Source organism: Haliaeetus albicilla, chromosome 32 (assembly GCF_947461875.1).
Source record: "Haliaeetus albicilla chromosome 32, bHalAlb1.1, whole genome shotgun sequence".
NCBI lineage: Eukaryota > Metazoa > Chordata > Aves > Accipitriformes > Accipitridae > Haliaeetus > Haliaeetus albicilla.
This window is the reverse complement of record NC_091514.1, coordinates 1,477,515-1,494,378: the sequence shown is the minus strand read 5'-3', so window position 1 is coordinate 1,494,378 and position 16,864 is coordinate 1,477,515.

The window sequence follows — 16,864 nt, the reverse complement described above, 5'->3', positions numbered from 1 at the left end:
CCCTGAAAGCTCTTGCTGGTCTTCACTGTCCCCGTGCACCCTATCCACAGGCACAACAGCACTGGGCATCTGTGCTTAACCACAGACGGCATATCTCACGGCGCTCGTTCCCGGCAGAGCCTCTTTCCGAAAAGGCAAACATCCGGCTCCTTCTCCCACAAGGAAGGTGCCAGCCCTGAAAGCTCTTGCTTGTCTTCACTGTCCCCGTGCCCCCTATCCACAGGCACAACAGCACTGGGCACTTGTGCTTAACCACTGACGGCATATCTCACGGCGCTCGTTCTCGGCAGAGCCTCTTTCCGAAAAGGCAAACGTCCGGCTCCTTCTCCCACAAGGATGGGGCCAGTCCTGAAAGCTCTTGCTGGTCTTCACTGTCCCCGTGCACCCTACCCACAGGCACAACAGCACTGGGCATCTGTGCTTAACCACAGACGGCATATCTCACGGCGCTCTTTCTCGGCAGAGCCTCTTTCCGAAAAGGCAAACGTCCGGCTCCTTCTCCCACAAGGAAGGGGCCAGCCCTGAAAGCTCTTGCTGGTCTTAACCGTCCCCAAACACCCTATCCACAGGCACAACAGCACTGGGCACCTGTGCTTAACCACAGACGGCATATTTCACGGCGCTCGTTCTCGGCAGAGCCTCTTTCCGAAAAGACAAACATCCGGCTCCTTCTCCCACAAGGAAGGGGCCAGCCCTGAAAGCTCTTGCTGGTCTTCACTGTCCCCGTGCACCCTATCCACAGGCACAACAGCACTGGGCATCTGTGCTTAACCACAGACGGCATATCTCACGGCGCTCGTTCTCGGCAGAGCCTCTTTCCGAAAAGGCAAACATCCGGCTCCTTCTCCCACAAGGAAGGTGCCAGCCCTGAAAGCTCTTGCTTGTCTTCACTGTCCCCGTGCACCCTATCCACAGGCACAACAGCACTGGGCACTTGTGCTTAACCACTGACGGCATATCTCACGGCGCTCGTTCTCGGCAGAGCCTCTTTCCGAAAAGGCAAACGTCCGGCTCCTTCTCCCACAAGGAAGGGGCCAGCCCTGAAAGCTCTTGCTGGTCTTAACCGTCCCCAAACACCCTATCCACAGGCACAACAGCACTGGGCATCTGTGCTTAACCACAGACGGCATATCTCACGGCGCTCGTTCTCGGCAGAGCCTCTTTCCGAAAAGGCAAACGTCCGGCTCCTTCTCCCACAAGGAAGGGGCCAGCCCTGAAAGCTCTTGCTGGTCTTCGCTGTCCCCGTGCACCCTACCCACAGGCACAACAGCACTGGGCATCTGTGCTTAACCACAGACGGCATATCTCACGGCGCTCGTTCTCGGCAGAGCCTCTTTCCGAAAAGGCAAACGTCCGGCTCCTTCTCCCACAAGGAAGGGGCCAGCCCTGAAAGCTCTTGCTGCTCTTCACTGTCCCCGTGCACCCTATCCACAGGCACAACAGCACTGGGCATCTGTGGTTTCCCAGAGACTCAGCATCTCAGTGAGCTCTTTCTCGGCAGAGCCTCTTTCCGAAAAGGCAAACGTCCGGCTCCTTCTCCCACAAGGAAGGGGCCAGCCCTGAAAGCTCTTGCTGGTCTTCACTGTCCCCATGCACCCTATCCACAGGCACAACAGCACTGGGCATCTGTGCTTAACCACAGACGGCATATCTCACGGCGCTCGTTCTCGGCAGAGCCTCTTTCCGCAAAGGCAAACGTCCGGCTCCTTCTCCCACAAGGAAGGGGCCAACCCTGAAAGCTCTTGCTGGTCTTCATTGTCCCCGTGCACCCTACCCACAGGCACAACAGCACTGGGCATCTATGCTTTCCCAGAGACTCAGCATCTCAGTGCGCTCTTTCTCAGCAGAGCCTCTTTCCGAAAAGAAAACCGTCCGGCTCCTTCTCCCACAAGGAAGGGGCCAGCCCTGAAAGCTCTTGCTGGTCTTCACTGTCCCCGTGCACCCTACCCACAGGCACAACAGCAATGGGCATCTGTGCTTTCCCAGACACTCAGCATCTCACTGCGTTCGCTCTCGGCAGAGCCTCTTTCCGAAAAGGCAAACGTCCGGCTCCTTCTCCCACAAGGAAGGGGCCAGCCCTGAAAGCTCTTGCTGGTCTTCACTGTCCCCGTGCACCCTATCCACAGCATCAACAGCAATGGGCATCTGTGCTTTCCCAGAGACTCAGCATCTCAGTGCGCTCTTTCTCAGCAGAGCCTCTTTCCGAAAAGGCAAACGTCCGGCTCCTTCTCCCACAAGGAAGGGGCCAGCCCTGAAAGCTCTTGCTGGTCTTCACTGTCCCTGTGCACCCTATCCACAGGCACAACAGCAGTGGGCATCTGTGCTTAACCACAGACGGCATATCTCACGGCGTTCGCTGTCGGCAGAGCCTCTTTCCGAAAAGGCAAACGTCCGGCTCCTTCTCCCACAAGGAAGGGGCCAGCCCTGAAAGCTCTTGCTGGTCTTCACTGTCCCCATGCACCCTATCCACAGGCACAACAGCACTGGGCATCTGTGCTTAACCACAGACGGCATATCTCACGGCGCTCGTTCTCGGCAGAGCCTCTTTCCGAAAAGGCAAACGTCCGGCTCCTTCTCCCACAAGGAAGGGGCCAACCCTGAAAGCTCTTGCTGGTCTTCATTGTCCCCGTGCACCCTACCCACAGGCACAACAGCACTGGGCATCTATGCTTTCCCAGAGACTCAGCATCTCAGTGCGCTCTTTCTCAGCAGAGCCTCTTTCCGAAAAGGCAAACGTCCGGCTCCTTCTCCCACAAGGAAGGGGCCAGCCCTGAAAGCTCTTGCTGGTCTTCACTGTCCCCGTGCACCCTATCCACAGGCACAACAGCACTGGGCACCTGTGCTTTCCCAGAGACTCAGCATCTCACTGCTTTCGCTCTCGGCAGAGCCTCTTTCCGAAAAGGCAAACGTCCGGCTCCTTCTCCCACAAGGAAGGGGCCAGCCCTGAAAGCTCTTGCTGGTCTTAACCATCCCCAAACACCCTATCCACAGGCACAACAGCACTGGGCATCTGTGCTTAACCACAGACGGCATATCTCACGGCGTTCGTTCTCGGCAGAGCCTCTTTCCGAAAAGGCAAACGTCCGGCTCCTTCTCCCACAAGGAAGGGGCCAGCCCTGAAAGCTCTTGCTGGTCTTCACTGTCCCCGTGCACCCTACCCACAGGCACAACAGCACTGGGCATCTGTGCTTTCCCACAGATTCAGCATCTCACGGCGCTCGTTCTCGGCAGAGCCTCTTTCCGAAAAGGCAAACGTCCGGCTCCTTCTCCCACAAGGAAGGGGCCAGCCCTGAAAGCTCTTGCTGGTCTTCACTGGCCCCGTGCACCCTACCCACAGGCACAACAGCACTGGGCATCTGTGCTTAACCACTGACGGCATATCTCACGGCGCTCGTTCTCGGCAGAGCCTCTTTCCGAAAAGGCAGATGTCCGGCTCCTTCTCCCACAAGGAAGGGGCCAGCCCTGAAAGCTCTTGCTGATCTTCACTGTCCCCGTGCACCCTATCCACAGGCACAACAGCACTGGGCACCTGTGCTTAACCACTGACGGCATATCTCACGGCGCTCGTTCTCGGCAGAGCCTCTTTCCGAAAAGGCAAACGTCCGGCTCCTTCTCCCACAAGGATGGGGCCAGTCCTGAAAGCTCTTGCTGGTCTTCACTGTCCCCGTGCACCATATCCACAGGCACAACAGCAATGGGCATCTGTGCTTAACCACAGACGGCATATCTCACGGCGCTCGTTCTCGGCAGAGCCTCTTTCCGAAAAGGCAAACGTCCGGCTCCTTCTCCCACAAGGAAGGGGCCAGCCCTGAAAGCTCTTGCTGGTCTTCACTGTCCCCGTGCACCCTATCCACAGGCACAACAGCACTGGGCATCTGTGCTTAACCACAGACGGCATATCTCACGGCGCTCGTTCTCGGCAGAGCCTCTTTCCGAAAAGGCAAACGTCCGGCTACTTCTCCCACAAGAAAGGGGCCAACCCTGAAAGCTCTTGCTGGTCTTCACTGTCCCCGTGCACCCTACCCACAGGCACAACAGCACTGGTCATCTGTGCTTTCCCAGAGACTCAGCATCTCACGGCGCTCGTTCTCGGCAGAGCCTCTTTCCGAATAGAAAAACGTCCGGCTCCTTCTCCCACAAGGAAGGGGCCAGCCCTGAAAGCTCTTGCTGGTCTTCACTGTCCCTGTGCACCCTACCCACAGGCACAACAGCACTGGGCATCTGTGCTTAACCACTGACGGCATATCTCACGGCGCTCGTTCTCGGCAGAGCCTCTTTCCGAAAAGGCAAACGTCCGGCTCCTTCTCCCACAAGGAAGGGGCCAGCCCTGAAAGCTCTTGCTGGTCTTCACTGTCCCCGTGCAACCTACCCACAGGCACAACAGCACTGGGCATCTGTGCTTAACCACAGACGGCATATCTCACGGCGCTCGTTCTCGGCAGAGCCTCTTTCCGAAACGTCAAACGTCCGGCTCCTTCTCCCACAAGGAAGGGGCCAGCCCTGAAAGCTCTTGCTGGTCTTCACTGTCCCCGTGCACCCTATCCACAGGCACAACAGCACTGGGCATCTGTGGTTTCCCAGAGACTCAGCATCTCAGTGCGCTCTTTCTCGGCAGAGCCTCTTTCCGAAAAGGCAAACGTCCGGCTCCTTCTCCCACAAGGAAGGGGCCAGCCCTGAAAGCTCTTGCTGGTCTTAACCGTCCCCAAACACCCTATCCACAGGCACAACAGCACTGGGCATCTGTGCTTAACCACAGACGGCATATCTCACGGCGTTCGCTCTCGGCAGAGCCTCTTTCCGAAAAGGCAAACGTCCGGCTCCTTCTCCCACAAGGAAGGGGCCAGCCCTGAAAGCTCTTGCTGGTCTTCACTGTCCCCGTGCACCCTATCCACAGGCACAACAGCTCTGGGCACCTGTGCTTACCCAGTAACTCAGCATCTCAGTGCGCTCTTTCTCAGCAGAGCCTCTTTCCGAAAAGGCAAACGTCCGGCTCCTTCTCCCACAAGGAAGGGGCCAGCCCTGAAAGCTCTTGCTGGTCTTAATCATCCCCAAACACCCTATCCACAGGCACAACAGCACTGGGCATCTGTGCTTAACCACAGACGGCATATCTCACGGCGCTCGTTCTCGGCAGAGCCTCTTTCCGAAAAGGCAAACGTCCGGCTCCTTCTCCCACAAGGAAGGGGCCAACCCTGAAAGCTCTTGCTGGTCTTCACTGTCCCCGTGCACCCTACCCACAGGCACAACAGCACTGGGCATCTATGCTTTCCCAGAGACTCAGCATCTCAGTGCGCTCTTTCTCAGCAGAGCCTCTTTCCGAAAAGGCAAACGTCCGGCTCCTTCTCCCACAAGGAAGGGGCCAGCCCTGAAAGCTCTTGCTGGTCTTCACTGTCCCCGTGCACCGTACCCACAGGCACAACAGCACTGGGCATCTGTGCTTAACCACAGACGGCATATCTCACGGCGCTCGTTCTCGGCAGAGCCTCTTTCCGAAAAGGCAAACGTCCGGCTCCTTCTCCCACAAGGAAGGAGCCAGCCCTGAAAGCTCTTGCTGGTCTTCACTGTCCCCGTGCACCCTATCCACAGGCACAACAGCACTGGGCACCTGTGCTTAACCACAGACGGCATATCTCACGGCGCTCGTTCGCGGCAGAGCCTCTTTCCGAAAAGGCAAACGTCCGGCTCCTTCTCCCACAAGGAAGGGGCCAGCCCTGAAAGCTCTTGCTGGTCTTCACTGTCCCCGTGCACCCTACCCACAGGCACAACAGCACTGGGCACCTGTGCTTAACCACTGACGGCATATCTCACAGCGCTCGTTCTCGGCAGAGCCTCTTTCCGAAAAGACAAACGTCCGGCTCCTTCTCCCACAAGGATGGGGCCAGTCCTGAAAGCTCTTGCTGGTCTTCATTGTCCCCGTGCACCCTACCCACAGGCACAACAGCACTGGGCATCTGTGCTTAACCACAGACGGCATATCTCACGGCGCTCATTCTCGGCAGAGCCTCTTTCCAAAAAGGCAAACGTCCGGCTCCTTCTCCCACAAGGAAGGGGCCAGCCCTGAAAGCTCTTGCTGGTCTTCACTGGCCCCGTGCACCCTATCCACAGGCACAACAGCACTGGGCATCTGTGCTTAACCACAGACGGCATATCTCACGGCGTTCGCTGTAGGCAGAGCCTCTTTCCGAAAAGGCAAACGTCCGGCTCCTTCTCCCACAAGGAAGGGGCCAGCCCTGAAAGCTCTTGCTGGTCTTCACTGTCCCCGTGCACCCTATCCAGAGTCACAACACCACTGGGCATCTGTGCTTAACCACAGACGGCATATCTCACGGCGCTCGTTCTCGGCAGAGCCTCTTTCCGAAAAGGCAAACGTCCGGCTCCTTCTCCCACAAGGAAGGGGCCAGCCCTGAAAGCTCTTGCTGGTCTTCACTGTCCCCGTGCACCCTACCCACAGGCACAACAGCACTGGGCATCTGTGCTTAACCACAGACGGCATATCTCACGGCGCTCGTTCTCGGCAGAGCCTCTTTCCGAAAAGGCAAACGTCCGGCTCCTTCTCCCACAAGGAAGGGGCCAGCCCTGAAAGCTCTTGCTGGTCTTCACTGTCCCCGTGCACCCTATCCACAGGCACAACAGCACTGGGCATCTGTGCTTAACCACAGACGGCATATCTCACGGCGCTCGTTCTCGGCAGAGCCTCTTTCCGAAAAGGCAAACGTCCGGCTCCTTCTCCCACAAGGAAGGGGCCAGCCCTGAAAGCTCTTGCTGGTCTTCACTGGCCCCGTGCACCCTATCCACAGGCACAACAGCACTGGGCACCTGTGCTTAACCACTGACGGCATATCTCACGGCGCTCGTTCTCGGCAGAGCCTCTTTCCGAAAAGGCAAACGTCAGGCTCCTTCTGCCACAAGGAAGGGGCCAGCCCTGAAAGCTCTTGCTGGTCTTCACTGGCCCCGTGCACCGTACCCACAGGCACAACAGCACTGGGCACCTGTGCTTAACCACTGACGGCATATCTCACGGCGCTCGTTCTCGGCAGAGCCTCTTTCCGAAAAGACAAACGTCCGGCTCCTTCTCCCACAAGGATGGGGCCAGTCCTGAAAGCTCTTGCTGGTCTTCACTGTCCCCGTGCACCCTACCCACAGGCACAACAGCACTGGGCATCTGTGCTTTCCCAGAGACTCAGCATCTCACGGCGCTCGTTCTCGGCAGAGCCTCTTTCCGAAAAGGCAAACGTCCGGCTCCTTCTGCCACAAGGAAGGGGCCAGCCCTGAAAGCTCTTGGTGGTCTTAACCGTCCCCAAACACCCTATCCACAGGCACAACAGCACTGGGCATCTGTGCTTAACCACAGACGGCATATCTCACGGCGTTCGTTCTCGGCACAGCCTCTTTCCGAAAAGGCAAACGTCCGGCTCCTTCTCCCACAAGGAAGGGGCCAGCCCTGAAAGCTCTTGCTGGTCTTCACTGTCCCCGTGCACCCTACCCACAGGCACAACAGCACTGGGCATCTATGCTTTCCCAGAGACTCAGCATCTCAGTGCGCTCTTTCTCAGCAGAGCCTCTTTCCGAAAAGGCAAACGTCCGGCTCCTTCTCCCACAAGGAAGGGGCCAGCCCTGAAAGCTCTTGCTGGTCTTCACTGTCCCCGTGCACCCTACCCACAGGCACAACAGCACTGGGCATCTGTGCTTAACCACAGACGGCATATCTCACGGCGCTCGTTCTCGGCAGAGCCTCTTTCCGAAAAGGCAAACGTCCGGCTCCTTCTCCCACAAGGAAGGGGCCAGCCCTGAAAGCTCTTGCTGGTCTTCACTGTCCCCGTGCACCCTATCCACAGGCACAACAGCACTGGGCACCTGTGCTTAACCACTGACGGCATATCTCACGGCGCTCGTTCTCGGCAGAGCCTCTTTCCGAAAAGACAAACATCCGGCTCCTTCTCCCACAAGGAAGGGGCCAGCCCTGAAAGCTCTTGCTGGTCTTCTTTGTCCCCGTGCACCCTACCCACAGGCACAACAGCACTGGGCATCTGTGCTTAACCACAGACGGCATATCTCACGGCGCTCGTTCTCGGCAGAGCCTCTTTCCGAAAAGGCAAACGTCCGGCTCCTTCTGCCACAAGGAAGGGGCCAGCCCTGAAAGCTCTTGCTGGTCTTCACTGTCCCCGTGCACCCTACCCACAGGCACAACAGCACTGGGCATCTGTGCTTTCCCAGAGACTCAGCATCTCACTGCGTTCGCTCTCGGCAGAGCCTCTTTCCGAAAAGGCAAACGTCCGGCTCCTTCTCCCACAAGGAAGGGGCCAGCCCTGAAAGCTCTTGCTGGTCTTCACTGTCCCCGTGCACCCTACCCACAGGCACAACAGCACTGGGCATCTGTGCTTTCCCAGAGACTCAGCATCTGAGTGCGCTCTTTCTCAGCAGAGCCTCTTTCCGAAAAGGCAAACGTCCGGCTCCTTCTCCCACAAGGAAGGGGCCAGCCCTGAAAGCTCTTGCTGGTCTTCACTGTCCCCGTGCACCCTACCCACAGGCACAACAGCACTGGGCATCTGTGCTTAACCACAGACGGCATATCTCACGGCGCTCGTTCTCGGCAGAGCCTCTTTCCGGAAAGGCAAACGTCCGGCTCCTTCTCCCACAAGGAAGGGGCCAGCCCTGAAAGCTCTTGCTGGTCTTCACTGTCCCCGTGCACCCTATCCACAGGCACAACAGCACTGGGCACCTGTGCTTAACCACAGACGGCATATTTCACGGCGCTCGTTCTCGGCAGAGCCTCTTTCCGAAAAGGCAAACATCCGGCTCCTTCTCCCACAAGGAAGGGGCCAGCCCTGAAAGCTCTTGCTGGTCTTCACTGTCCCCGTGCACCCTATCCACAGGCACAACAGCACTGGGCACCTGTGCTTAACCACTGATGGCATATCTCACGGCGTTCGCTCTCGGCAGAGCCTCTTTCCGAAAAGGCAAACGTCCGGCTCCTTCTCCCACAAGGAAGGGGCCAGCCCTGAAAGCTCTTGCTGGTCTTCACTGTCCCCGTGCACCCTACCCACAGGCACAACAGCACTGGGCATCTGTGCTTAACCACAGACGGCATATCTCACGGTGCTTGTTCTCGGCAGAGCCTCTTTCCGAAAAGGCAAACGTCCGGCTCCTTCTCCCACAAGGAAGGGGCCAGCCCTGAAAGCTCTTGCTGGTCTTCACTGTCCCCGTGCACCCTATCCACAGGCACAACAGCACTGGGCATCTGTGCTTAACCACAGACGGCATATCTCACGGCGCTCGTTCTCGGCAGAGCCTCTTTCCGAAAAGGCAAACGTCCGGCTCCTTCTCCCACAAGGAAGGGGCCAGCCCTGAAAGCTCTTGCTGGTCTTCACTGTCCCCGTGCACCCTGTCCGCAGGCACAACAGCACTGGGCATCTGTGCTTAACCACAGACGGCATATCTCACGGCGCTCGTTCTCGGCAGAGCCTCTTTCCGAAAAGGCAAACGTCCGGCTCCTTCTCCCACAAGGAAGGGGCCAACCCTGAAAGCTCTTGCTGGTCTTCACTGTCCCCGTGCACCCTATCCACAGGCACAACAGCACTGGGCACCTGTGCTTAACCACTGACGGCATATCTCACGGCGCTCGTTCTCGGCAGAGCCTCTTTCCGAAAAGGCAAACGTCCGGCTCCTTCTCCCACAAGGAAGGGGCCAGCCCTGAAAGCTCTTGCTGGTCTTCACTGTCCCCGTGCACCGTACCCACAGGCACAACAGCACTGGGCATCTGTGCTTAACCACAGACGGCATATCTCACGGCGCTCGTTCTCGGCAGAGCCTCTTTCCGAAAAGGCAAACGTCCGGCTCCTTCTCCCACAAGGAAGGAGCCAGCCCTGAAAGCTCTTGCTGGTCTTCACTGTCCCCGTGCACCCTATCCACAGGCACAACAGCACTGGGCACCTGTGCTTAACCACAGACGGCATATCTCACGGCGCTCGTTCGCGGCAGAGCCTCTTTCCGAAAAGGCAAACGTCCGGCTCCTTCTCCCACAAGGAAGGGGCCAGCCCTGAAAGCTCTTGCTGGTCTTCACTGTCCCCGTGCACCCTACCCACAGGCACAACAGCACTGGGCACCTGTGCTTAACCACTGACGGCATATCTCACAGCGCTCGTTCTCGGCAGAGCCTCTTTCCGAAAAGACAAACGTCCGGCTCCTTCTCCCACAAGGATGGGGCCAGTCCTGAAAGCTCTTGCTGGTCTTCATTGTCCCCGTGCACCCTACCCACAGGCACAACAGCACTGGGCATCTGTGCTTAACCACAGACGGCATATCTCACGGCGCTCATTCTCGGCAGAGCCTCTTTCCAAAAAGGCAAACGTCCGGCTCCTTCTCCCACAAGGAAGGGGCCAGCCCTGAAAGCTCTTGCTGGTCTTCACTGTCCCCGTGCACCCTATCCACAGGCACAACAGCACTGGGCATCTGTGCTTAACCACAGACGGCATATCTCACGGCGTTCGCTGTAGGCAGAGCCTCTTTCCGAAAAGGCAAACGTCCGGCTCCTTCTCCCACAAGGAAGGGGCCAGCCCTGAAAGCTCTTGCTGGTCTTCACTGGCCCCGTGCACCCTATCCAGAGTCACAACACCACTGGGCATCTGTGCTTAACCACAGACGGCATATCTCACGGCGCTCGTTCTCGGCAGAGCCTCTTTCCGAAAAGGCAAACGTCCGGCTCCTTCTCCCACAAGGAAGGGGCCAGCCCTGAAAGCTCTTGCTGGTCTTCACTGGCCCCGTGCACCCTACCCACAGGCACAACAGCACTGGGCATCTGTGCTTAACCACAGACGGCATATCTCACGGCGCTCGTTCTCGGCAGAGCCTCTTTACGGAAAGGCAAACGTCCGGCTCCTTCTGCCATAAGGAAGGGGCCAGCCCTGAAAGCTCTTGCTGGTCTTCACTGTCCCCGTGCACCCTATCCACAGGCACAACAGCACTGGGCATCTGTGCTTAACCACAGACGGCATATCTCACGGCGCTCGTTCTCGGCAGAGCCTCTTTCCGAAAAGGCAAACGTCCGGCTCCTTCTCCCACAAGGAAGGGGCCAGCCCTGAAAGCTCTTGCTGGTCTTCACTGTCCCCGTGCACCGTACCCACAGGCACAACAGCACTGGGCATCTGTGCTTAACCACAGACGGCATATCTCACGGCGCTCGTTCTCGGCAGAGCCTCTTTCCGAAAAGGCAAACGTCCGGCTCCTTCTCCCACAAGGAAGGAGCCAGCCCTGAAAGCTCTTGCTGGTCTTCACTGTCCCCGTGCACCCTATCCACAGGCACAACAGCACTGGGCACCTGTGCTTAACCACAGACGGCATATCTCACGGCGCTCGTTCGCGGCAGAGCCTCTTTCCGAAAAGGCAAACGTCCGGCTCCTTCTCCCACAAGGAAGGGGCCAGCCCTGAAAGCTCTTGCTGGTCTTCACTGTCCCCGTGCACCCTACCCACAGGCACAACAGCACTGGGCACCTGTGCTTAACCACTGACGGCATATCTCACAGCGCTCGTTCTCGGCAGAGCCTCTTTCCGAAAAGACAAACGTCCGGCTCCTTCTCCCACAAGGATGGGGCCAGTCCTGAAAGCTCTTGCTGGTCTTCATTGTCCCCGTGCACCCTACCCACAGGCACAACAGCACTGGGCATCTGTGCTTAACCACAGACGGCATATCTCACGGCGCTCATTCTCGGCAGAGCCTCTTTCCAAAAAGGCAAACGTCCGGCTCCTTCTCCCACAAGGAAGGGGCCAGCCCTGAAAGCTCTTGCTGGTCTTCACTGTCCCCGTGCACCCTATCCACAGGCACAACAGCACTGGGCATCTGTGCTTAACCACAGACGGCATATCTCACGGCGTTCGCTGTAGGCAGAGCCTCTTTCCGAAAAGGCAAACGTCCGGCTCCTTCTCCCACAAGGAAGGGGCCAGCCCTGAAAGCTCTTGCTGGTCTTCACTGGCCCCGTGCACCCTATCCAGAGTCACAACACCACTGGGCATCTGTGCTTAACCACAGACGGCATATCTCACGGCGCTCGTTCTCGGCAGAGCCTCTTTCCGAAAAGGCAAACGTCCGGCTCCTTCTCCCACAAGGAAGGGGCCAGCCCTGAAAGCTCTTGCTGGTCTTCACTGGCCCCGTGCACCCTACCCACAGGCACAACAGCACTGGGCATCTGTGCTTAACCACAGACGGCATATCTCACGGCGCTCGTTCTCGGCAGAGCCTCTTTACGGAAAGGCAAACGTCCGGCTCCTTCTGCCATAAGGAAGGGGCCAGCCCTGAAAGCTCTTGCTGGTCTTCACTGTCCCCGTGCACCCTATCCACAGGCACAACAGCACTGGGCATCTGTGCTTAACCACAGACGGCATATCTCACGGCGCTCGTTCTCGGCAGAGCCTCTTTCCGAAAAGGCAAACGTCCGGCTCCTTCTCCCACAAGGAAGGGGCCAGCCCTGAAAGCTCTTGCTGGTCTTCACTGGCCCCGTGCACCCTATCCACAGGCACAACAGCACTGGGCACCTGTGCTTAACCACTGACGGCATATCTCACGGCGCTCGTTCTCGGCAGAGCCTCTTTCCGAAAAGGCAAACGTCAGGCTCCTTCTGCCACAAGGAAGGGGCCAGCCCTGAAAGCTCTTGCTGGTCTTCACTGGCCCCGTGCACCGTACCCACAGGCACAACAGCACTGGGCACCTGTGCTTAACCACTGACGGCATATCTCACGGCGCTCGTTCTCGGCAGAGCCTCTTTCCGAAAAGACAAACGTCCGGCTCCTTCTCCCACAAGGATGGGGCCAGTCCTGAAAGCTCTTGCTGGTCTTCACTGTCCCCGTGCACCCTACCCACAGGCACAACAGCACTGGGCATCTGTGCTTTCCCAGAGACTCAGCATCTCACGGCGCTCGTTCTCGGCAGAGCCTCTTTCCGAAAAGGCAAACGTCCGGCTCCTTCTGCCACAAGGAAGGGGCCAGCCCTGAAAGCTCTTGGTGGTCTTAACCGTCCCCAAACACCCTATCCACAGGCACAACAGCACTGGGCATCTGTGCTTAAACACAGACGGCATATCTCACGGCGTTCGTTCTCGGCAGAGCCTCTTTCCGAAAAGGCAAACGTCCGGCTCCTTCTCCCACAAGGAAGGGGCGAGCCCTGAAAGCTCTTGCTGGTCTTCACTGTCCCCGTGCACCCTACCCACAGGCACAACAGCACTGGGCATCTATGCTTTCCCAGAGACTCAGCATCTCAGTGCGCTCTTTCTCAGCAGAGCCTCTTTCCGAAAAGGCAAACGTCCGGCTCCTTCTCCCACAAGGAAGGGGCCAGCCCTGAAAGCTCTTGCTGGTCTTCACTGTCCCCGTGCACCCTACCCACAGGCACAACAGCACTGGGCATCTGTGCTTAACCACAGACGGCATATCTCACGGCGCTCGTTCTCGGCAGAGCCTCTTTCCGAAAAGGCAAACGTCCGGCTCCTTCTCCCACAAGGAAGGGGCCAGCCCTGAAAGCTCTTGCTGGTCTTCACTGTCCCCGTGCACCCTATCCACAGGCACAACAGCACTGGGCACCTGTGCTTAACCACTGACGGCATATCTCACGGCGCTCGTTCTCGGCAGAGCCTCTTTCCGAAAAGACAAACATCCGGCTCCTTCTCCCACAAGGAAGGGGCCAGCCCTGAAAGCTCTTGCTGGTCTTCACTGTCCCCGTGCACCCTATCCACAGGCACAACAGCACTGGGCATCTGTGCTTAACCACTGACGGCATATCTCACGGCGCTCGTTCTCGGCAGAGCCTCTTTCCGAAAAGGCAAACATCCGGCTCCTTCTCCCACAAGGAAGGGGCCAGCCCTGAAAGCTCTTGCTGGTCTTCTTTGTCCCCGTGCACCCTACCCACAGGCACAACAGCACTGGGCATCTGTGCTTAACCACAGACGGCATATCTCACGGCGCTCGTTCTCGGCAGAGCCTCTTTCCGAAAAGGCAAACGTCCGGCTCCTTCTGCCACAAGGAAGGGGCCAGCCCTGAAAGCTCTTGCTGGTCTTCACTGTCCCCGTGCACCCTATCCACAGGCACAACAGCACTGGGCATCTGTGCTTTCCCAGAGACTCAGCATCTCACTGCTTTCGCTCTCGGCAGAGCCTCTTTCCGAAAAGGCAAACGTCCGGCTCCTTCTCCCACAAGTAAGGGGCCAGCCCTGAAAGCTCTTGCTGGTCTTCACTGTCCCCGTGCACCCTACCCACAGGCACAACAGCACTGGGCATCTGTGCTTTCCCAGAGACTCAGCATCTGAGTGCGCTCTTTCTCAGCAGAGCCTCTTTCCGAAAAGGCAAACGTCCGGCTCCTTCTCCCACAAGGAAGGGGCCAGCCCTGAAAGCTCTTGCTGGTCTTCACTGTCCCCGTGCACCCTACCCACAGGCACAACAGCACTGGGCATCTGTGCTTAACCACAGACGGCATATCTCACGGCGCTCGTTCTCGGCAGAGCCTCTTTCCGGAAAGGCAAACGTCCGGCTCCTTCTCCCACAAGGAAGGGGCCAGCCCTGAAAGCTCTTGCTGGTCTTCACTGTCCCCGTGCACCCTATCCACAGGCACAACAGCACTGGGCACCTGTGCTTAACCACAGACGGCATATTTCACGGCGCTCGTTCTCGGCACAGCCTCTTTCCGAAAAGACAAAGATCCGGCTCCTTCTCCCACAAGGAAGGGGCCAGCCCTGAAAGCTCTTGCTGGTCTTCACTGTCCCCGTGCACCCTATCCACAGGCACAACAGCACTGGGCACCTGTGCTTAACCACTGATGGCATATCTCACGGCGTTCGCTCTCGGCAGAGCCTCTTTCCGAAAAGGCAAACGTCCGGCTCCTTCTCCCACAAGGAAGGGGCCAGCCCTGAAAGCTCTTGCTGGTCTTCACTGTCCCCGTGCACCCTACCCACAGGCACAACAGCACTGGGCATCTGTGCTTAACCACTGACGGCATATCTCACGGCGCTCGTTCTCGGCAGAGCCTGTTTCCGAAAAGGCAAACGTCCGGCTCCTTCTCCCACAAGGAAGGGGCCAGCCCTGAAAGCTCTTGCTGGTCTTCACTGTCCCCGTGCAACCTACCCACAGGTACAACAGCACTGGGCATCTGTGCTTTCCCAGAGACTCAGCATCTCACGGCGCTCGTTCTCGGCAGAGCCTCTTTCCGAAAAGGCAAACGTCCGGCTCCTTCTCCCACAAGGAAGGGGCCAGCCCTGAAAGCTCTTGCTGGTCTTCACTGGCCCCGTGCACCCTACCCACAGGCACAACAGCACTGGGCATCTTTGCTTAACCACAGACGGCATATCTCACGGTGCTTGTTCTCAGCAGAGCCTCTTTCCGAAAAGGCAAACGTCCGGCTCCTTCTCCCACAAGGAAGGGGCCAGCCCTGAAAGCTCTTGCTGGTCTTCACTGTCCCCGTGCACCCTATCCACAGGCACAACAGCACTGGGCATCTGTGATTAACCACAGACGGCATATCTCACGGCGCTTGTTCTCAACAGAGCCTCTTTCCGAAAAGACAAACGTCCGGCTCCTTCTCCCACAAGGAAGGGGCCAGCCCTGAAAGCTCCTGCTGGTCTTCACTGTCCCCGTGCACCCTATCCACAGGAACAACATCACTGGGCATCTGTGCCTTCCCAGAGACTCAGCATCTCAGTGCGCTCGTTCTCGGCAGAGCCTCTTTCCGAAAAGGCAAACGTCCGGCTCCTTCTCCCACAAGGAAGGGGCCAGCCCTGAAAGCTCCTGCTGGTCTTCACTGTCCCCGTGCACCCTAACCACAGGCACAACAGCACTGGGCATCTGTGCCTTCCCAGAGACTCAGCATCTCACTGCGTTCGCTCTCGGCAGAGCCTCTTTCCGAAAAGGCAAACGTCCGGCTCCTTCTCCCACAAGGAAGGGGCCAGCCCTGAAAGCTCTTGCTGGTCTTCACTGGCCCCGTGCACCCTAACCACAGGCACAACAGCACTGGGCATCTGTGCTTAACCACAGACGGCATATCTCACGGCGCTCGTTCTCGGCAGAGCCTCTTTCCGAAAAGGCAAACGTCCGGCTCCTTCTCCCACAAGGAAGGGGCCAGCCCTGAAAGCTCTTGCTGGTCTTCACTGTCCCCGTGCACCCTATCCACAGGCACAACAGCACTGGGCACCTGTGCTTAACCACAGACGGCATATTTCACGGCGCTCGTTCTCGGCAGAGCCTCTTTCCGAAAAGACAAACATCCGGCTCCTTCTCCCACAAGGAAGGGGCCAGCCCTGAAAGCTCTTGCTGGTCTTCACTGTCCCCGTGCACCCTATCCACAGGCACAACAGCACTGGGCACCTGTGCTTAACCACTGATGGCATATCTCATGGCGCTCGTTCTCGGCAGAGCCTCTTTCCGAAAAGGCAAACATCCGGCTCCTTCTCGCACAAGAAAGGGGCCAGCCCTGAAAGCTCTTGCTGGTCTTCACTGGCCCCGTGCACCCTATGAATAGGCACAACAGCAATGGGCATCTGTGCCTTTTTCAGAGGCTCAGCATCTCACGGCGCTCGTTCTCGGCAGAGCCTCTTTCCGAAAAGGCAAACGTCCGGCTCCTTCTCCCACAAGGAAGGGGCCAGCCCTGAAAGCTCTTGCTGGTCTTCACTGTCCCCGTGCACCCTATCCACAGGCACAACAGCACTGGGCATCTGTGATTAACCACAGACGGCATATCTCACGGCGCTTGTTCTCAGCAGAGCCTCTTTCCGAAAAGACAAACGTCCGGCTCCTTCTCCCACAAGGAAGGGGCCAGCCCTGAAAGCTCCTGCTGGTCTTCACTGTCCCCGTGCACCCTACCCACAGGCACAACAGCACTGGGCATCTGTGCCTTCCCA